General features: G+C 45.8%; 77 non-coding genes across 77 annotated transcripts; all 77 read right to left on the reverse strand.

Moving 5' to 3' along the window:
* Nucleotides 1-27: 27 nt before the first annotated feature.
* Nucleotides 28-109, reverse strand: TRNAS-AGA (transfer RNA serine (anticodon AGA)). Its single transcript has one exon. It is a non-coding gene; the product is annotated as a tRNA-Ser (tRNA).
* Nucleotides 110-183: 74 nt separating this feature from the next.
* On the reverse strand, nt 184-265 carry TRNAS-UGA (transfer RNA serine (anticodon UGA)). The gene has a single exon. It is a non-coding gene; the product is annotated as a tRNA-Ser (tRNA).
* Nucleotides 266-338: 73 nt separating this feature from the next.
* Nucleotides 339-420, reverse strand: TRNAS-UGA (transfer RNA serine (anticodon UGA)). The gene has a single exon. It is a non-coding gene; the product is annotated as a tRNA-Ser (tRNA).
* A 73-nt stretch (nt 421-493) lies between these two features.
* On the reverse strand, nt 494-575 carry TRNAS-CGA (transfer RNA serine (anticodon CGA)). The gene has a single exon. It is a non-coding gene; the product is annotated as a tRNA-Ser (tRNA).
* A 75-nt stretch (nt 576-650) lies between these two features.
* TRNAS-CGA (transfer RNA serine (anticodon CGA)) lies at nt 651-732 on the reverse strand. Its single transcript has one exon. It is a non-coding gene; the product is annotated as a tRNA-Ser (tRNA).
* Nucleotides 733-805: 73 nt separating this feature from the next.
* TRNAS-UGA (transfer RNA serine (anticodon UGA)) lies at nt 806-887 on the reverse strand. Its single transcript has one exon. It is a non-coding gene; the product is annotated as a tRNA-Ser (tRNA).
* Nucleotides 888-961: 74 nt separating this feature from the next.
* Nucleotides 962-1043, reverse strand: TRNAS-CGA (transfer RNA serine (anticodon CGA)). Its single transcript has one exon. It is a non-coding gene; the product is annotated as a tRNA-Ser (tRNA).
* A 75-nt stretch (nt 1044-1118) lies between these two features.
* Nucleotides 1119-1200, reverse strand: TRNAS-AGA (transfer RNA serine (anticodon AGA)). Its single transcript has one exon. It is a non-coding gene; the product is annotated as a tRNA-Ser (tRNA).
* Nucleotides 1201-1274: 74 nt separating this feature from the next.
* Nucleotides 1275-1356, reverse strand: TRNAS-AGA (transfer RNA serine (anticodon AGA)). The gene has a single exon. It is a non-coding gene; the product is annotated as a tRNA-Ser (tRNA).
* Nucleotides 1357-1430: 74 nt separating this feature from the next.
* Nucleotides 1431-1512, reverse strand: TRNAS-UGA (transfer RNA serine (anticodon UGA)). The gene has a single exon. It is a non-coding gene; the product is annotated as a tRNA-Ser (tRNA).
* A 230-nt stretch (nt 1513-1742) lies between these two features.
* On the reverse strand, nt 1743-1824 carry TRNAS-AGA (transfer RNA serine (anticodon AGA)). Its single transcript has one exon. It is a non-coding gene; the product is annotated as a tRNA-Ser (tRNA).
* A 74-nt stretch (nt 1825-1898) lies between these two features.
* Nucleotides 1899-1980, reverse strand: TRNAS-AGA (transfer RNA serine (anticodon AGA)). The gene has a single exon. It is a non-coding gene; the product is annotated as a tRNA-Ser (tRNA).
* A 74-nt stretch (nt 1981-2054) lies between these two features.
* TRNAS-AGA (transfer RNA serine (anticodon AGA)) lies at nt 2055-2136 on the reverse strand. Its single transcript has one exon. It is a non-coding gene; the product is annotated as a tRNA-Ser (tRNA).
* Nucleotides 2137-2210: 74 nt separating this feature from the next.
* On the reverse strand, nt 2211-2292 carry TRNAS-UGA (transfer RNA serine (anticodon UGA)). The gene has a single exon. It is a non-coding gene; the product is annotated as a tRNA-Ser (tRNA).
* Nucleotides 2293-2365: 73 nt separating this feature from the next.
* Nucleotides 2366-2447, reverse strand: TRNAS-UGA (transfer RNA serine (anticodon UGA)). Its single transcript has one exon. It is a non-coding gene; the product is annotated as a tRNA-Ser (tRNA).
* Nucleotides 2448-2520: 73 nt separating this feature from the next.
* Nucleotides 2521-2602, reverse strand: TRNAS-CGA (transfer RNA serine (anticodon CGA)). The gene has a single exon. It is a non-coding gene; the product is annotated as a tRNA-Ser (tRNA).
* Nucleotides 2603-2677: 75 nt separating this feature from the next.
* TRNAS-CGA (transfer RNA serine (anticodon CGA)) lies at nt 2678-2759 on the reverse strand. Its single transcript has one exon. It is a non-coding gene; the product is annotated as a tRNA-Ser (tRNA).
* A 73-nt stretch (nt 2760-2832) lies between these two features.
* Nucleotides 2833-2914, reverse strand: TRNAS-UGA (transfer RNA serine (anticodon UGA)). Its single transcript has one exon. It is a non-coding gene; the product is annotated as a tRNA-Ser (tRNA).
* Nucleotides 2915-2988: 74 nt separating this feature from the next.
* On the reverse strand, nt 2989-3070 carry TRNAS-CGA (transfer RNA serine (anticodon CGA)). The gene has a single exon. It is a non-coding gene; the product is annotated as a tRNA-Ser (tRNA).
* Nucleotides 3071-3145: 75 nt separating this feature from the next.
* Nucleotides 3146-3227, reverse strand: TRNAS-AGA (transfer RNA serine (anticodon AGA)). The gene has a single exon. It is a non-coding gene; the product is annotated as a tRNA-Ser (tRNA).
* A 74-nt stretch (nt 3228-3301) lies between these two features.
* Nucleotides 3302-3383, reverse strand: TRNAS-AGA (transfer RNA serine (anticodon AGA)). Its single transcript has one exon. It is a non-coding gene; the product is annotated as a tRNA-Ser (tRNA).
* A 74-nt stretch (nt 3384-3457) lies between these two features.
* On the reverse strand, nt 3458-3539 carry TRNAS-UGA (transfer RNA serine (anticodon UGA)). The gene has a single exon. It is a non-coding gene; the product is annotated as a tRNA-Ser (tRNA).
* Nucleotides 3540-3612: 73 nt separating this feature from the next.
* TRNAS-CGA (transfer RNA serine (anticodon CGA)) lies at nt 3613-3694 on the reverse strand. Its single transcript has one exon. It is a non-coding gene; the product is annotated as a tRNA-Ser (tRNA).
* A 75-nt stretch (nt 3695-3769) lies between these two features.
* Nucleotides 3770-3851, reverse strand: TRNAS-AGA (transfer RNA serine (anticodon AGA)). The gene has a single exon. It is a non-coding gene; the product is annotated as a tRNA-Ser (tRNA).
* Nucleotides 3852-3925: 74 nt separating this feature from the next.
* On the reverse strand, nt 3926-4007 carry TRNAS-AGA (transfer RNA serine (anticodon AGA)). Its single transcript has one exon. It is a non-coding gene; the product is annotated as a tRNA-Ser (tRNA).
* Nucleotides 4008-4081: 74 nt separating this feature from the next.
* On the reverse strand, nt 4082-4163 carry TRNAS-UGA (transfer RNA serine (anticodon UGA)). The gene has a single exon. It is a non-coding gene; the product is annotated as a tRNA-Ser (tRNA).
* A 73-nt stretch (nt 4164-4236) lies between these two features.
* TRNAS-CGA (transfer RNA serine (anticodon CGA)) lies at nt 4237-4318 on the reverse strand. Its single transcript has one exon. It is a non-coding gene; the product is annotated as a tRNA-Ser (tRNA).
* Nucleotides 4319-4392: 74 nt separating this feature from the next.
* On the reverse strand, nt 4393-4474 carry TRNAS-AGA (transfer RNA serine (anticodon AGA)). Its single transcript has one exon. It is a non-coding gene; the product is annotated as a tRNA-Ser (tRNA).
* Nucleotides 4475-4548: 74 nt separating this feature from the next.
* TRNAS-AGA (transfer RNA serine (anticodon AGA)) lies at nt 4549-4630 on the reverse strand. Its single transcript has one exon. It is a non-coding gene; the product is annotated as a tRNA-Ser (tRNA).
* A 74-nt stretch (nt 4631-4704) lies between these two features.
* On the reverse strand, nt 4705-4786 carry TRNAS-UGA (transfer RNA serine (anticodon UGA)). Its single transcript has one exon. It is a non-coding gene; the product is annotated as a tRNA-Ser (tRNA).
* A 73-nt stretch (nt 4787-4859) lies between these two features.
* On the reverse strand, nt 4860-4941 carry TRNAS-CGA (transfer RNA serine (anticodon CGA)). Its single transcript has one exon. It is a non-coding gene; the product is annotated as a tRNA-Ser (tRNA).
* Nucleotides 4942-5016: 75 nt separating this feature from the next.
* Nucleotides 5017-5098, reverse strand: TRNAS-AGA (transfer RNA serine (anticodon AGA)). Its single transcript has one exon. It is a non-coding gene; the product is annotated as a tRNA-Ser (tRNA).
* A 74-nt stretch (nt 5099-5172) lies between these two features.
* On the reverse strand, nt 5173-5254 carry TRNAS-AGA (transfer RNA serine (anticodon AGA)). The gene has a single exon. It is a non-coding gene; the product is annotated as a tRNA-Ser (tRNA).
* Nucleotides 5255-5328: 74 nt separating this feature from the next.
* On the reverse strand, nt 5329-5410 carry TRNAS-UGA (transfer RNA serine (anticodon UGA)). The gene has a single exon. It is a non-coding gene; the product is annotated as a tRNA-Ser (tRNA).
* Nucleotides 5411-5483: 73 nt separating this feature from the next.
* On the reverse strand, nt 5484-5565 carry TRNAS-CGA (transfer RNA serine (anticodon CGA)). Its single transcript has one exon. It is a non-coding gene; the product is annotated as a tRNA-Ser (tRNA).
* Nucleotides 5566-5640: 75 nt separating this feature from the next.
* Nucleotides 5641-5722, reverse strand: TRNAS-AGA (transfer RNA serine (anticodon AGA)). The gene has a single exon. It is a non-coding gene; the product is annotated as a tRNA-Ser (tRNA).
* Nucleotides 5723-5796: 74 nt separating this feature from the next.
* Nucleotides 5797-5878, reverse strand: TRNAS-AGA (transfer RNA serine (anticodon AGA)). The gene has a single exon. It is a non-coding gene; the product is annotated as a tRNA-Ser (tRNA).
* A 74-nt stretch (nt 5879-5952) lies between these two features.
* On the reverse strand, nt 5953-6034 carry TRNAS-UGA (transfer RNA serine (anticodon UGA)). The gene has a single exon. It is a non-coding gene; the product is annotated as a tRNA-Ser (tRNA).
* A 73-nt stretch (nt 6035-6107) lies between these two features.
* On the reverse strand, nt 6108-6189 carry TRNAS-CGA (transfer RNA serine (anticodon CGA)). Its single transcript has one exon. It is a non-coding gene; the product is annotated as a tRNA-Ser (tRNA).
* Nucleotides 6190-6264: 75 nt separating this feature from the next.
* On the reverse strand, nt 6265-6346 carry TRNAS-AGA (transfer RNA serine (anticodon AGA)). The gene has a single exon. It is a non-coding gene; the product is annotated as a tRNA-Ser (tRNA).
* A 74-nt stretch (nt 6347-6420) lies between these two features.
* Nucleotides 6421-6502, reverse strand: TRNAS-UGA (transfer RNA serine (anticodon UGA)). The gene has a single exon. It is a non-coding gene; the product is annotated as a tRNA-Ser (tRNA).
* Nucleotides 6503-6731: 229 nt separating this feature from the next.
* TRNAS-AGA (transfer RNA serine (anticodon AGA)) lies at nt 6732-6813 on the reverse strand. The gene has a single exon. It is a non-coding gene; the product is annotated as a tRNA-Ser (tRNA).
* Nucleotides 6814-6887: 74 nt separating this feature from the next.
* Nucleotides 6888-6969, reverse strand: TRNAS-AGA (transfer RNA serine (anticodon AGA)). The gene has a single exon. It is a non-coding gene; the product is annotated as a tRNA-Ser (tRNA).
* Nucleotides 6970-7043: 74 nt separating this feature from the next.
* On the reverse strand, nt 7044-7125 carry TRNAS-UGA (transfer RNA serine (anticodon UGA)). Its single transcript has one exon. It is a non-coding gene; the product is annotated as a tRNA-Ser (tRNA).
* Nucleotides 7126-7197: 72 nt separating this feature from the next.
* On the reverse strand, nt 7198-7279 carry TRNAS-AGA (transfer RNA serine (anticodon AGA)). Its single transcript has one exon. It is a non-coding gene; the product is annotated as a tRNA-Ser (tRNA).
* Nucleotides 7280-7353: 74 nt separating this feature from the next.
* On the reverse strand, nt 7354-7435 carry TRNAS-UGA (transfer RNA serine (anticodon UGA)). Its single transcript has one exon. It is a non-coding gene; the product is annotated as a tRNA-Ser (tRNA).
* Nucleotides 7436-7665: 230 nt separating this feature from the next.
* TRNAS-AGA (transfer RNA serine (anticodon AGA)) lies at nt 7666-7747 on the reverse strand. Its single transcript has one exon. It is a non-coding gene; the product is annotated as a tRNA-Ser (tRNA).
* A 74-nt stretch (nt 7748-7821) lies between these two features.
* On the reverse strand, nt 7822-7903 carry TRNAS-CGA (transfer RNA serine (anticodon CGA)). Its single transcript has one exon. It is a non-coding gene; the product is annotated as a tRNA-Ser (tRNA).
* Nucleotides 7904-7978: 75 nt separating this feature from the next.
* Nucleotides 7979-8060, reverse strand: TRNAS-AGA (transfer RNA serine (anticodon AGA)). Its single transcript has one exon. It is a non-coding gene; the product is annotated as a tRNA-Ser (tRNA).
* Nucleotides 8061-8135: 75 nt separating this feature from the next.
* On the reverse strand, nt 8136-8217 carry TRNAS-CGA (transfer RNA serine (anticodon CGA)). Its single transcript has one exon. It is a non-coding gene; the product is annotated as a tRNA-Ser (tRNA).
* A 74-nt stretch (nt 8218-8291) lies between these two features.
* On the reverse strand, nt 8292-8373 carry TRNAS-AGA (transfer RNA serine (anticodon AGA)). Its single transcript has one exon. It is a non-coding gene; the product is annotated as a tRNA-Ser (tRNA).
* Nucleotides 8374-8447: 74 nt separating this feature from the next.
* On the reverse strand, nt 8448-8529 carry TRNAS-AGA (transfer RNA serine (anticodon AGA)). The gene has a single exon. It is a non-coding gene; the product is annotated as a tRNA-Ser (tRNA).
* Nucleotides 8530-8603: 74 nt separating this feature from the next.
* Nucleotides 8604-8685, reverse strand: TRNAS-UGA (transfer RNA serine (anticodon UGA)). Its single transcript has one exon. It is a non-coding gene; the product is annotated as a tRNA-Ser (tRNA).
* A 75-nt stretch (nt 8686-8760) lies between these two features.
* Nucleotides 8761-8842, reverse strand: TRNAS-AGA (transfer RNA serine (anticodon AGA)). Its single transcript has one exon. It is a non-coding gene; the product is annotated as a tRNA-Ser (tRNA).
* A 74-nt stretch (nt 8843-8916) lies between these two features.
* On the reverse strand, nt 8917-8998 carry TRNAS-CGA (transfer RNA serine (anticodon CGA)). Its single transcript has one exon. It is a non-coding gene; the product is annotated as a tRNA-Ser (tRNA).
* Nucleotides 8999-9073: 75 nt separating this feature from the next.
* TRNAS-AGA (transfer RNA serine (anticodon AGA)) lies at nt 9074-9155 on the reverse strand. The gene has a single exon. It is a non-coding gene; the product is annotated as a tRNA-Ser (tRNA).
* Nucleotides 9156-9229: 74 nt separating this feature from the next.
* On the reverse strand, nt 9230-9311 carry TRNAS-CGA (transfer RNA serine (anticodon CGA)). The gene has a single exon. It is a non-coding gene; the product is annotated as a tRNA-Ser (tRNA).
* Nucleotides 9312-9386: 75 nt separating this feature from the next.
* Nucleotides 9387-9468, reverse strand: TRNAS-CGA (transfer RNA serine (anticodon CGA)). The gene has a single exon. It is a non-coding gene; the product is annotated as a tRNA-Ser (tRNA).
* A 75-nt stretch (nt 9469-9543) lies between these two features.
* Nucleotides 9544-9625, reverse strand: TRNAS-CGA (transfer RNA serine (anticodon CGA)). Its single transcript has one exon. It is a non-coding gene; the product is annotated as a tRNA-Ser (tRNA).
* A 75-nt stretch (nt 9626-9700) lies between these two features.
* TRNAS-AGA (transfer RNA serine (anticodon AGA)) lies at nt 9701-9782 on the reverse strand. The gene has a single exon. It is a non-coding gene; the product is annotated as a tRNA-Ser (tRNA).
* A 74-nt stretch (nt 9783-9856) lies between these two features.
* Nucleotides 9857-9938, reverse strand: TRNAS-UGA (transfer RNA serine (anticodon UGA)). The gene has a single exon. It is a non-coding gene; the product is annotated as a tRNA-Ser (tRNA).
* A 74-nt stretch (nt 9939-10012) lies between these two features.
* TRNAS-CGA (transfer RNA serine (anticodon CGA)) lies at nt 10013-10094 on the reverse strand. The gene has a single exon. It is a non-coding gene; the product is annotated as a tRNA-Ser (tRNA).
* A 73-nt stretch (nt 10095-10167) lies between these two features.
* Nucleotides 10168-10249, reverse strand: TRNAS-CGA (transfer RNA serine (anticodon CGA)). Its single transcript has one exon. It is a non-coding gene; the product is annotated as a tRNA-Ser (tRNA).
* A 75-nt stretch (nt 10250-10324) lies between these two features.
* TRNAS-AGA (transfer RNA serine (anticodon AGA)) lies at nt 10325-10406 on the reverse strand. Its single transcript has one exon. It is a non-coding gene; the product is annotated as a tRNA-Ser (tRNA).
* A 74-nt stretch (nt 10407-10480) lies between these two features.
* TRNAS-UGA (transfer RNA serine (anticodon UGA)) lies at nt 10481-10562 on the reverse strand. Its single transcript has one exon. It is a non-coding gene; the product is annotated as a tRNA-Ser (tRNA).
* Nucleotides 10563-10635: 73 nt separating this feature from the next.
* TRNAS-CGA (transfer RNA serine (anticodon CGA)) lies at nt 10636-10717 on the reverse strand. The gene has a single exon. It is a non-coding gene; the product is annotated as a tRNA-Ser (tRNA).
* A 74-nt stretch (nt 10718-10791) lies between these two features.
* TRNAS-AGA (transfer RNA serine (anticodon AGA)) lies at nt 10792-10873 on the reverse strand. Its single transcript has one exon. It is a non-coding gene; the product is annotated as a tRNA-Ser (tRNA).
* Nucleotides 10874-10947: 74 nt separating this feature from the next.
* TRNAS-AGA (transfer RNA serine (anticodon AGA)) lies at nt 10948-11029 on the reverse strand. Its single transcript has one exon. It is a non-coding gene; the product is annotated as a tRNA-Ser (tRNA).
* A 74-nt stretch (nt 11030-11103) lies between these two features.
* On the reverse strand, nt 11104-11185 carry TRNAS-UGA (transfer RNA serine (anticodon UGA)). The gene has a single exon. It is a non-coding gene; the product is annotated as a tRNA-Ser (tRNA).
* A 73-nt stretch (nt 11186-11258) lies between these two features.
* Nucleotides 11259-11340, reverse strand: TRNAS-CGA (transfer RNA serine (anticodon CGA)). The gene has a single exon. It is a non-coding gene; the product is annotated as a tRNA-Ser (tRNA).
* Nucleotides 11341-11415: 75 nt separating this feature from the next.
* Nucleotides 11416-11497, reverse strand: TRNAS-AGA (transfer RNA serine (anticodon AGA)). Its single transcript has one exon. It is a non-coding gene; the product is annotated as a tRNA-Ser (tRNA).
* A 74-nt stretch (nt 11498-11571) lies between these two features.
* Nucleotides 11572-11653, reverse strand: TRNAS-UGA (transfer RNA serine (anticodon UGA)). Its single transcript has one exon. It is a non-coding gene; the product is annotated as a tRNA-Ser (tRNA).
* Nucleotides 11654-11726: 73 nt separating this feature from the next.
* TRNAS-CGA (transfer RNA serine (anticodon CGA)) lies at nt 11727-11808 on the reverse strand. The gene has a single exon. It is a non-coding gene; the product is annotated as a tRNA-Ser (tRNA).
* A 75-nt stretch (nt 11809-11883) lies between these two features.
* TRNAS-CGA (transfer RNA serine (anticodon CGA)) lies at nt 11884-11965 on the reverse strand. Its single transcript has one exon. It is a non-coding gene; the product is annotated as a tRNA-Ser (tRNA).
* Nucleotides 11966-12039: 74 nt separating this feature from the next.
* TRNAS-AGA (transfer RNA serine (anticodon AGA)) lies at nt 12040-12121 on the reverse strand. Its single transcript has one exon. It is a non-coding gene; the product is annotated as a tRNA-Ser (tRNA).
* A 74-nt stretch (nt 12122-12195) lies between these two features.
* TRNAS-AGA (transfer RNA serine (anticodon AGA)) lies at nt 12196-12277 on the reverse strand. The gene has a single exon. It is a non-coding gene; the product is annotated as a tRNA-Ser (tRNA).
* Nucleotides 12278-12351: 74 nt separating this feature from the next.
* Nucleotides 12352-12433, reverse strand: TRNAS-AGA (transfer RNA serine (anticodon AGA)). Its single transcript has one exon. It is a non-coding gene; the product is annotated as a tRNA-Ser (tRNA).
* Nucleotides 12434-12464: the final 31 nt, after the last annotated feature.

The raw sequence follows: 12464 nt of genomic DNA on the forward strand, positions 1-12464 counted from the left end.
TATTGAAATAAAAAATCTTTGCTCAATCGCAGTCGGCAGGATTCGAACCTGCGCGGGAATATCCCAACAGATTTCTAGTCTGTCGCCTTAACCACTCGGCCACAACTGCTTCTGTTAAGCGAGTCCACTCAAAAAATTGTGGAACTACTAAAGCTATCATTGGAATAAGCATGTGTGTTCGAACGCAGTCGGCAGGATTCGAACCTGCGCGGGAATATCCCAACAGATTTCAAGTCTGTCGCCTTAACCACTCGGCCACGACTGCTTCTGTTAACCGAGACCACTAAAAAATTGTGGAACTACTAAAGCTATCATTGGAATAATTATGTTAGTTCGAACGCAGTCGGCAGCATTCGAACCTGCGCGGGAATATCCCAACAGATATCAAGTCTGTCGCCTTAACCACTCGGCCACGACTGCTTCTGTTAACCGAGACCACTAAAAAATTGTGGAACTACTAAAGCTATCATTGAAATAAGTACGTGAGTTCGAACGCAGTCGGCAGGATTCGAACCTGCGCGGAAATATCCCAACAGATTTCGAGTCTGTCGCCTTAACCACTCGGCCACGACTGCTGCTGTTAACTGAGACCACTCAAAAATCTGTGAAACTGCTAAAGGTATTATTGAAATAAAAAATCTTTGCTCAATCGCAATCGGCAGGATTCGAACCTGCGCGGGAATATCCCAACAGATTTCGAGTTTGTCGCCTTAACCACTCGGCCACGACTGCTTCTGTTAACGGAGACCAATCAAAAAGTGTGGAACTACTAAAGCTATCATTGGAATAAGTATGTTAGTTCGAACGCAGTCGGCAGGATTCGAACCTGCGCGTGAATATCCCAACAGATTTCAAGTCTGTCGCCTTAACCACTCGGCCACAACTGCTTCTGTTAAGCGAGTCCACTCAAAAAATTGTGGAACTACTAAAGCTATCATTGGAATAAGTATGTGAGTTCGAACGCAGTCGGCAGGAATCGAACCTGCGAGGGAATATCCCAACAGATTTCGAGTCTGTCGCCTTAAGCACTCGTCCACGACTGCTTCGATTAACCGAGACTACTCAGAAATCTGTGAAACCACCAAAGGTATTATTGAAATAAAAAATCTTTGCTCAATCGCAGTCGGCAGGATTCGAACCTGCGCGGTAATATCCCAACAGATTTCTAGTCTGTCGCCTTAACCACTCGGCCACGACTGCTTCTGTTAAGCGATTCCACTCAAAAAATTGTGGAACTACTAAAGCTATCATTGGAATAAGTATGTGTGTTCGAACGCAGTCGGCAGGATTCGAACCTGCGCGGGAATATCCCAACAGATTTCTAGTCTGTCGCCTTGACAACTCGGCGACGACTGCTTCTGTTAACCGAGACCACTCTAAAAAGTGTGGAACTACTAAAGCTATTATTGGAATAAGAATGTTTGTTCGAACGCAGTCGGCAGGATTCGAACCTGCGCGGGAATATCCCAAGAGATTTCAAGTCTGTCGCCTTAACCACTCGGCCACGACTGCTTCTGTTAACCGAGACCACTAAAAAATTGTGGAACTACTAAAGCTATCATTGGAATAAGTATGTGAGTTCGAACGCGGTCGGCAGGAATCGAACCTGCGAGGGAATATCCCAACAGATTTCGAGTCTGTTGCCTTAAGCACTCGTCCACGACTGCTTCGATTAACCGAGACTACTCAGAAATCTGTGAAACCACCAAAGGTATTATTGAAATAAAAAATCTTTGCTCAATCGCAGTCGGCAGGATTCGAACCTGCGCGGGAATATCCCAACAGATTTCTAGTCTGTCGCCTTAACCACTCGGCCACAACTGCTTCTGTTAAGCGATTCCACTCAAAAAATTGTGGAACTACTAAAGCTATCATTGGAATAAGTATGTGTGTTCGAACGCAGTCGGCAGGATTCGAACCTGCGCGGGAATATCCCAACAGATTTCTAGTCTGTCGCCTTGACAACTCGGCGACGACTGCTTCTGTTAACCGAGACCACTCAAAAAAGTGTGGAACTACTAAAGCTATCATTGGAATAAGCATGTGTGTTCGAACGCAGTCGGCAGGATTCGAACCTGCGCGGGAATATCAAAACAGATTTCTAGTCTGTCGCATTGACAACTCGGCCACGACTGCTTCTGTTAACCGAGACCACTCAAAAAAGTGTGGAACTACTAAAGCTATTATTGGAATAAGAATGTTTGTTCGAACGCAGTCGGCAGGATTCGAACCTGCGCGGGAATATCCCAACAGATTTCAAGTCTGTCGCCTTAACCACTCGGCCACGACTGCTTCTGTTAACCGAGACCACTAAAAAATTGTGGAACTACTAAAGCTATCATTGGAATAATTATGTTAGTTCGAACGCAGTCGGCAGCATTCGAACCTGCGCGGGAATATCCCAACAGATATCAAGTCTGTCGCCTTAACCACTCGGCCACGACTGCTTCTGTTAACCGAGACCACTAAAAAATTGTGGAACTACTAAAGCTATCATTGAAATAAGTACGTGAGTTCGAACGCAGTCGGCAGGATTCGAACCTGCGCGGAAATATCCCAACAGATTTCGAGTCTGTCGCCTTAACCACTCGGCCACGACTGCTGCTGTTAACTGAGACCACTCAAAAATCTGTGAAACTGCTAAAGGTATTATTGAAATAAAAAATCTTTGCTCAATCGCAATCGGCAGGATTCGAACCTGCGCGGGAATATCCCAACAGATTTCGAGTTTGTCGCCTTAACCACTCGGCCACGACTGCTTCTGTTAACGGAGACCAATCAAAAAGTGTGGAACTACTAAAGCTATCATTGGAATAAGTATGTTAGTTCGAACGCAGTCGGCAGGATTCGAACCTGCGCGTGAATATCCCAACAGATTTCAAGTCTGTCGCCTTAACCACTCGGCCACAACTGCTTCTGTTAAGCGAGTCCACTCAAAAAATTGTGGAACTACTAAAGCTATCATTGGAATAAGTATGTGAGTTCGAACGCAGTCGGCAGGAATCGAACCTGCGAGGGAATATCCCAACAGATTTCGAGTCTGTCGCCTTAAGCACTCGTCCACGACTGCTTCGATTAACCGAGACTACTCAGAAATCTGTGAAACCACCAAAGGTATTATTGAAATAAAAAATCTTTGCTCAATCGCAGTCGGCAGGATTCGAACCTGCGCGGTAATATCCCAACAGATTTCTAGTCTGTCGCCTTAACCACTCGGCCACGACTGCTTCTGTTAAGCGATTCCACTCAAAAAATTGTGGAACTACTAAAGCTATCATTGGAATAAGTATGTGTGTTCGAACGCAGTCGGCAGGATTCGAACCTGCGCGGGAATATCCCAACAGATTTCTAGTCTGTCGCCTTGACAACTCGGCGACGACTGCTTCTGTTAACCGAGACCACTCTAAAAAGTGTGGAACTACTAAAGCTATTATTGGAATAAGAATGTTTGTTCGAACGCAGTCGGCAGGATTCGAACCTGCGCGGGAATATCCCAAGAGATTTCAAGTCTGTCGCCTTAACCACTCGGCCACGACTGCTTCTGTTAACCGAGACCACTAAAAAATTGTGGAACTACTAAAGCTATCATTGGAATAAGTATGTGAGTTCGAACGCAGTCGGCAGGAATCGAACCTGCGAGGGAATATCCCAACAGATTTCGAGTCTGTTGCCTTAAGCACTCGTCCACGACTGCTTCGATTAACCGAGACTACTCAGAAATCTGTGAAACCACCAAAGGTATTATTGAAATAAAAAATCTTTGCTCAATCGCAGTCGGCAGGATTCGAACCTGCGCGGGAATATCCCAACAGATTTCTAGTCTGTCGCCTTAACCACTCGGCCACAACTGCTTCTGTTAAGCGATTCCACTCAAAAAATTGTGGAACTACTAAAGCTATCATTGGAATAAGTATGTGTGTTCGAACGCAGTCGGCAGGATTCGAACCTGCGCGGGAATATCCCAACAGATTTCTAGTCTGTCGCCTTGACAACTCGGCGACGACTGCTTCTGTTAACCGAGACCACTCAAAAAAGTGTGGAACTACTAAAGCTATTATTGGAATAAGAATGTTTGTTCGAACGCAGTCGGCAGGATTCGAACCTGCGCGGGAATATCCCAAGAGATTTCAAGTCTGTCGCCTTAACCACTCGGCCACGACTGCTTCTGTTAACCGAGACCACTAAAAAATTGTGGAACTACTAAAGCTATCATTGGAATAAGTATGTGAGTTCGAACGCAGTCGGCAGGAATCGAACCTGCGAGGGAATATCCCAACAGATTTCGAGTCTGTCGCCTTAAGCACTCGTCCACGACTGCTTCGATTAACCGAGACTACTCAGAAATCTGTGAAACCACAAAGGTATTATTGAAATAAAAAATCTTTGCTCAATCGCAGTCGGCAGGATTCGAACCTGCGCGGTAATATCCCAACAGATTTCTAGTCTGTCGCCTTAACCACTCGGCCACGACTGCTTCTGTTAAGCGATTCCACTCAAAAAATTGTGGAACTACTAAAGCTATCATTGGAATAAGTATGTGTGTTCGAACGCAGTCGGCAGGATTCGAACCTGCGCGGGAATATCCCAACAGATTTCTAGTCTGTCGCCTTGACAACTCGGCGACGACTGCTTCTGTTAACCGAGACCACTCTAAAAAGTGTGGAACTACTAAAGCTATTATTGGAATAAGAATGTTTGTTCGAACGCAGTCGGCAGGATTCGAACCTGCGCGGGAATATCCCAAGAGATTTCAAGTCTGTCGCCTTAACCACTCGGCCACGACTGCTTCTGTTAACCGAGACCACTAAAAAATTGTGGAACTACTAAAGCTATCATTGGAATAAGTATGTGAGTTCGAACGCAGTCGGCAGGAATCGAACCTGCGAGGGAATATCCCAACAGATTTCGAGTCTGTTGCCTTAAGCACTCGTCCACGACTGCTTCGATTAACCGAGACTACTCAGAAATCTGTGAAACCACCAAAGGTATTATTGAAATAAAAAATCTTTGCTCAATCGCAGTCGGCAGGATTCGAACCTGCGCGGGAATATCCCAACAGATTTCTAGTCTGTCGCCTTAACCACTCGGCCACAACTGCTTCTGTTAAGCGATTCCACTCAAAAAATTGTGGAACTACTAAAGCTATCATTGGAATAAGTATGTGTGTTCGAACGCAGTCGGCAGGATTCGAACCTGCACGGGAATATCCCAACAGATTTCTAGTCTGTCGCCTTGACAACTCGGCGACGACTGCTTCTGTTAACCGAGACCACTCAAAAAAGTGTGGAACTACTAAAGCTATTATTGGAATAAGAATGTTTGTTCGAACGCAGTCGGCAGGATTCGAACCTGCGCGGGAATATCCCAAGAGATTTCAAGTCTGTCGCCTTAACCACTCGGCCACGACTGCTTCTGTTAACCGAGACCACTAAAAAATTGTGGAACTACTAAAGCTATCATTGGAATAAGTATGTGAGTTCGAACGCAGTCGGCAGGAATCGAACCTGCGAGGGAATATCCCAACAGATTTCGAGTCTGTTGCCTTAAGCACTCGTCCACGACTGCTTCGATTAACCGAGACTACTCAGAAATCTGTGAAACCACCAAAGGTATTATTGAAATAAAAAATCTTTGCTCAATCGCAGTCGGCAGGATTCGAACCTGCGCGGGAATATCCCAACAGATTTCTAGTCTGTCGCCTTAACCACTCGGCCACAACTGCTTCTGTTAAGCGAGTCCACTCAAAAAATTGTGGAACTACTAAAGCTATCATTGGAATAAGCATGTGTGTTCGAACGCAGTCGGCAGGATTCGAACCTGCGCGGGAATATCAAAACAGATTTCTAGTCTGTCGCATTGACAACTCGGCCACGACTGCTTCTGTTAACCGAGACCACTCAAAAAAGTGTGGAACTACCAAAGCTATTATTGGAATAAGAATGTTTGTTCGAACGCAGTCGGCAGGACTCGAACCTGCGCGGGAATATCCCAACAGATTTCAAGTCTGTCGCCTTAACCACTCGGCCACGACTGCTTCTGTTAACCGAGACCACTAAAAAATTGTGGAACTACTAAAGCTATCATTGGAATAAGTATGTGAGTTCGAACGCAGTCGGCAGGAATCGAACCTGCGAGGGAATATCCCAACAGATTTCGAGTCTGTCGCCTTAAGCACTCGTCCACGACTGCTTCGATTAACCGAGACTACTCAGAAATCTGTGAAACCACCAAAGGTATTATTGAAATAAAAAATCTTTGCTCAATCGCAGTCGGCAGGGTTCGAACCTGCGCGGGAATATCCCAACAGATTTCTAGTCTGTCGCCTTAACCACTCGGCCACGACTGCTTCTGTTAACCGAGACCACTCAAAAAAGTGTGGAACTACTAAAGCTATCATTGGAATAAGTATGTGTGTTCGAACGCAGTCGGCAGGATTCGAACCTGCGCGGGAATATCCCAACAGATTTCAAGTCTGTCGCCTTAACCACTCGGCCACGACTGCTTCTGCTAACCGAGACCACTAAAAAGTTGTGGAACTACTAAGCTATCATTGGAATAAGTATGTGAGTTCGAACGCAGTCGGTAGGAATCGAACCTGCGAGGGAATATCCCAACAGATTTCGAGTCTGTCGCCTTAAGCACTCGTCCACGACTGCTTCGATTAACCGAGACTACTCAGAAATCTGTGAAACCACCAAAGGTATTATTGAAATAAAAAATCTTTGCTCAATCGCAGTCGGCAGGGTTCGAACCTGCGCGGGAATATCCCAACAGATTTCTAGTCTGTCGCCTTAACCACTCGGCCACAACTGCTTCTGTTAAGCGAGTCCACTCAAAAAATTGTGGAACTACTAAAGCTATCATTGGAATAAGCATGTGTGTTCGAACGCAGTCGGCAGGATTCGAACCTGCGCGGGAATATCAAAACAGATTTCTAGTCTGTCGCATTGACAACTCGGCCACGACTGCTTCAGTTAACCGAGACCACTCAAAAAAGTGTGGAACTACTAAAGCTATCATTGGAATAAGTATGTGTGTTCGAACGCAGTCGGCAGGATTCGAACCTGCGCGGGAATATCCCAACAGATTTCAAGTCTGTCGCCTTAACCACTCGGCCACGACTGCTTCTGCTAACCGAGACCACTAAAAAGTTGTGGAACTACTAAGCTATCATTGGAATAAGTATGTGAGTTCGAACGCAGTCGGTAGGAATCGAACCTGCGAGGGAATATCCCAACAGATTTCTAGTCTGTCGCCTTAACCACTCGGCCACGACTGCTTCTGTTAACCGAGACCACTCAAAAAAGTGTGGAACTACTAAAGCTATCATTGGAATAAGTATGTGTGTTCGAACGCAGTCGGCAGGATTCGAACCTGCGCGGGAATATCCCAACAGATTTCAAGTCTGTCGCCTTAACCACTCGGCCACGACTGCTTCTGCTAACCGAGACCACTAAAAAGTTGTGGAACTACTAAAGCTATCATTGGAATAAGTATGTGAGTTCGAACGCAGTCGGCAGGAATCGAACCTGCGAGGGAATATCCCAACAGATTTCGAGTCTGTCGCCTTAAGCACACGTCCACGACTGCTTCGATTAACCGAGACTACTCAGAAATCTGTAAAACCACCAAAGGTATTATTGAAATAAAAAATCTTTGCTCAACCGCAGTCGGCAGGGTTCGAACCTGCGCGGGAATATCCCAACAGATTTCTAGTCTGTCGCCTTAACCACTCGGCCACGACTGCTTCTGTTAAGCGAGTCCACTCAAAAAATTGTGGAACTACTAAAGCTATCATTGGAATAAGTATGTGTGTTTGAACGCAGTCGGCAGGATTCGAACCTGCGCGGGAATATCGCTACAGATTTCGAGTCTGTCGCCTTAACCACTCGGCCACGACTGCTGCTGTTAACTGAGACCACTCAAAAATCTGTGAAACTGCTAAAGGTATTATTGAAATAAAAAATCTTTGCTCAATCGCAATCGGCAGGATTCGAACCTGCGCGGAAATATCCCAACAGATTTCTAGTCTGTCGCCTTAACCACTCGGCCACGACTGCTGCTGTTAACTGAGACCACTCAAAAATCTGTGAAACTGCTAAAGGTATTATTGAAATAAAAAATCTTTGCTCAATCGCAATCGGCAGGATTCGAACCTGCGCGGGAATACCCCAACAGATTTCGAGTCTGTCGCCTTAACCACTTGGCCACGACTGCTTCTATTAACCGAGACCACTCAAAAAAGCGTGGAACTACTAAAGCTATCATTGGAATAAGTATGTGTGTTCGAACGCACTCGGCAGGATTCGAACCTGCGCGGGAATATCCCTACAGATTTCTAGTCTGTCGCCTTGACAACTCGGCCACGACTGCTTCAGTTAACCGAGACCTCTCAAAAAAGTGTGGAACTACTAAAGCTATTATTGGAATAAGAATGTTTGTTCGAACGCAGTCGGCAGGATTCGAACCTGCGCGGGAATATCCCAACAGATTTCTAGTCTGTCGCCTTAACCACTCGGCCACGACTGCTTCTGTTATGAGATTCCACTCAAAAAATTGTGGAACTACTAAAGCTATCATTGGAATAAGTATGTGTGTTCGAACACAGACGGCAGGACTCGAACCTGCGCGGGAATATCCCAACAGATTTCAAGTCTGTCGCCTTAACCACTCGGCCACGACTGCTGCTGTTAACTGAGACCACTCAAAAATCTGTGAAACTGCTAAAGGTATTATTGAAATAAAAAATCTTTGCTCAATCGCAATCGGCAGGATTCGAACCTGCGCGGGAATATCCCAACAGATTTCTAGTCTGTCGCCTTGACAACTCGGCCACGACTGCTTCTGTTAACCGAGACCACTCAAAAAAGTGTGGAACTACTAAAGCTTTTATTGGAATAAGAATGTTTGTTCGAACGCAGTCGGCAGGATTCGAACCTGCGCGGGAATATCCCAACAGATTTCGAGTCTGTCGCCTTAAGCACTCGTCCACGACTGCTTCGATTAACCGAGACTACTCAGAAATCTGTGAAACCACCAAAGGTATTATTGAAATAAAAAATCTTTGCTCAACCGCAGTCGGCAGGGTTCGAACCTGCGCGGGAATATCCCAACAGATTTCTAGTCTGTCGCCTTAACCACTCGGCCACGACTGCTTCTGTTAAGCGAGTCCACTCAAAAAGTTGTGGAACTACTACAGCTATCATTGGAATAAGTATGTGTGTTTGAACGCAGTCGGCAGGATTCGAACCTGCGCGGAAATATCCCAACAGATTTCGAGTCTGTCGCCTTAACTACTCGGCCACGACTGCTGCTGTTAACTGAGACCACTCAAAAATCTGTGAAACTGCTAAAGGTATTATTGAAATAAAAAATCTTTGCTCAATCGCAATCGGCAGGATTCGAACCTGCGCGGGAATATCCCAACAGATTTCGAGTCTGTCGCCTTAACCACTCGGCCACGACTGCTGCTGTTAACTGAGACCACTCAAAAATCTGTGAAACTGCTAAAGGTATTATTGAAATAAAAAATCTTTGCTCAATCGCAATCGGCAGGATTCGAACCTGCGTGGAAATATCCCAACAGATTTCGAGTCTGTCGCCTTAACCACTCGGCCACGACTGCTGCTGTTAACTGAGACCACTCAAAAATCTGTGAAACTGCTAAAGGTATTATTGAAATAAAAAATCTTTGCTCAATCGCAATCGGCAGGATTCGAACCTGCGCGGGAATATCCCAACAGATTTCTAGTCTGTCGCCTTGACAACTCGGCCACGACTGCTTCTGTTAACCGAGACCACTCAAAAAAGTGTGGAACTACTAAAGCTTTTATTGGAATAAGAATGTTTGTTCGAACGCAGTCGGCAGGATTCGAACCTGCGCGGGAATATCCCAACAGATTTCAAGTCTGTCGCCTTAACCACTCGGCCACGACTGCTTCTGTTAACCGAGTCCACTCAAAAAATTGTGGAACTACTAAAGCTATCATTGGATTAAGTATGTGTGTTTGAACGCAGTCGGCAGGATTCGAACCTGCGCGGAAATATCCCAACAGATTTCGAGTCTGTCGCCTTAACCACTCGGCCACGACTGCTTCTGTTAACGGAGACCACTCAAAAAGTGTGGAACTACTAAAGCTATCATTGGAATAAGTATAATAGTTCGAACGCAGTCGGCAGGATTCGAACCTGCGCGGGAATATCGCTACAGATTTCGAGTCTGTCGCCTTAACCACTCGTCCACGACTGGTTCGATTAACCGAGACTACTCAGAAATCTGTGAAACCACCAAAGGTATTATTGAAATAAAAAATCTTTGCTCAATCGCAGTCGGCAGGATTCGAACCTGCGCGGGAATATCCCAACAGATTTCTAGTCTGTCGCCTTAACCACTCGGCCACGACTGCTTCTGTTAAGCGAGTCCACTCAAAAAATTGTGGAACTACTAAAGCTATCATTGGAATAAGTATGTGTGTTCGAACGCAGTCGGCAGGATTCGAACCTGCGCGGGAGTATCCCAACAGATTTCAAGTCTGTGGCCTTAACCACTCGGCCACGACTGCTTCTGTTAACCGAGACCACTAAAAAATTGTGGAACTACTAAAGCTATCATTGAAATAAGTACGTGAGTTCGAACGCAGTCGGCAGGATTCGAACCTGCGCGGAAATATCCCAACAGATTTCGAGTCTGTCGCCTTAACCACTCGGCCACGACTTCTTCTGTTAAGCGAGTCCACTCAAAAAATTGTGGAACTACTAAAGCTATCATTGGAATAAGTATGTGTGTTCGAACGAAGTCGGCGGGATTCGAACCTGCGCGGGAATATCCCTACAGATTTCTAGTCTGTCGCCTTGACAACTCGGCCACGACTGCTTCTGTTAACCGAGACCACTCAAAAAAGTGTGGAACTACTAAAGCTATTATTGGAATAAGAATGTTTGTTCGAACGCAGTCGGCAGGATTCGAACCTGCGCGGGAATATCCCAACAGATTTCTAGTCTGTCGCCTTAACCACTCGGCCACGACTGCTTCTGTTAAGCGAGTCCACTCAAAAAATTGTGGAACTACTAAAGCTATCATTGGAATAAGAATGCGTGTTCGAACGCAGTCGGCAGGATTCGAACCTGCGCGGGAGTATCCCAACAGATTTCAAGTCTGTCGCCTTAACAACTCGGCCACGACTGCTTCTGTTAACCGAGACCACTAAATAATTGTGGAACTACAAAAGCTATCATTGAAATAAGTACGTGAGTTCGAACGCAGTCGGCAGGATTCGAACCTGCGCGGAAATATCCCAACAGATTTCGAGTCTTTCGCCTTAACCACTCGTCCACGACTGCTTCGATTAACCGAGACTACTCAGAAATCTGTGAAACCACCAAAGGTATTATTGAAATAAAAAATCTTTGCTCAATCGCAGTCGGCAGGATTCGAACCTGCGCGGGAATATCCCAACAGATTTCTAGTCTGTCGCCTTAACCACTCGGCCACGACTGCTTATGTTAAGCGAGTCCACTCAAAAAATTGTGGAACTACTAAAGCTATCATTGGAATAAGTATGTGTGTTCGAACGCAGTCGGCGGGATTCGAACTTGCGCGGGAGTATCCCAACAGATTTCAAGTCTGTCGCCTTAACCACACGGCCACGACTGCTTCTGTTAACCGAGACTAATAAAAAATTGTGGAACTACTAAAGCTATCATTGAAATAAGTACGTGAGTTCGAACGCAGTCGGCAGGATTCGAACCTGCGCGGAAATATCCCAACAGATTTCGAGTCTGTCGCCTTAACCACTCGGCCACGACTGCTGCTGTTAACTGAGACCACTCAAAAATCTGTGAAACTGCTAAAGGTATTATTGAAATAAAAAATCTTTGCTCAATCGCAATCGGCAGGATTCGAACCTGCGCGGGAATATCCCAACAGATTTCGAGTCTGTCGCCTTAACCACTTCGCCACGACTGCTTCTGTTAACGGAGTCCACTCAAAAAATTGTGGAACTACTAAAGCTATCATTGGAATAAGTATGTGTGTTTGAACGCACTCGGCAGGATTCGAACCTGCGCGGGAATATCCCTACAGATTTCTAGTCTGTCGCCTTGACAACTCGGCCACGACTGCTTCTGTTAACCGAGACCACTCAAAAAAGTGTGGAACTACTAAAGCTATTATTGGAATAAGAATGTTTGTTCGAACGCAGTCGGCAGGATTCGAACCTGCGCGGGAATATCCCAACAGATTTCTAGTCTGTCGCCTTAACCACTCGGCCACGACTGCTTCTGTTAAGCGAGTCCACTCAAAAAATTGTGGAACTACTAAAGCTATCATTGGAATAAGTATGTGTGTTCGAACGCAGTCGGCAGGAATCGAACCTGCGCGGGAATATCCCTACAGATTTCTAGTCTGTCGCCTTGACAACTCGGCCACGACTGCTTCTGTTAACCGAGACCACTCAAAAAAGTGT

The sequence above is a fragment of the Phalangium opilio genome, unplaced genomic scaffold (genome assembly GCF_054372755.1).
Source record: "Phalangium opilio isolate 3A_F unplaced genomic scaffold, DU_Popi_V2 ptg000105l_1, whole genome shotgun sequence".
Lineage (NCBI taxonomy): Eukaryota > Metazoa > Arthropoda > Arachnida > Opiliones > Phalangiidae > Phalangium > Phalangium opilio.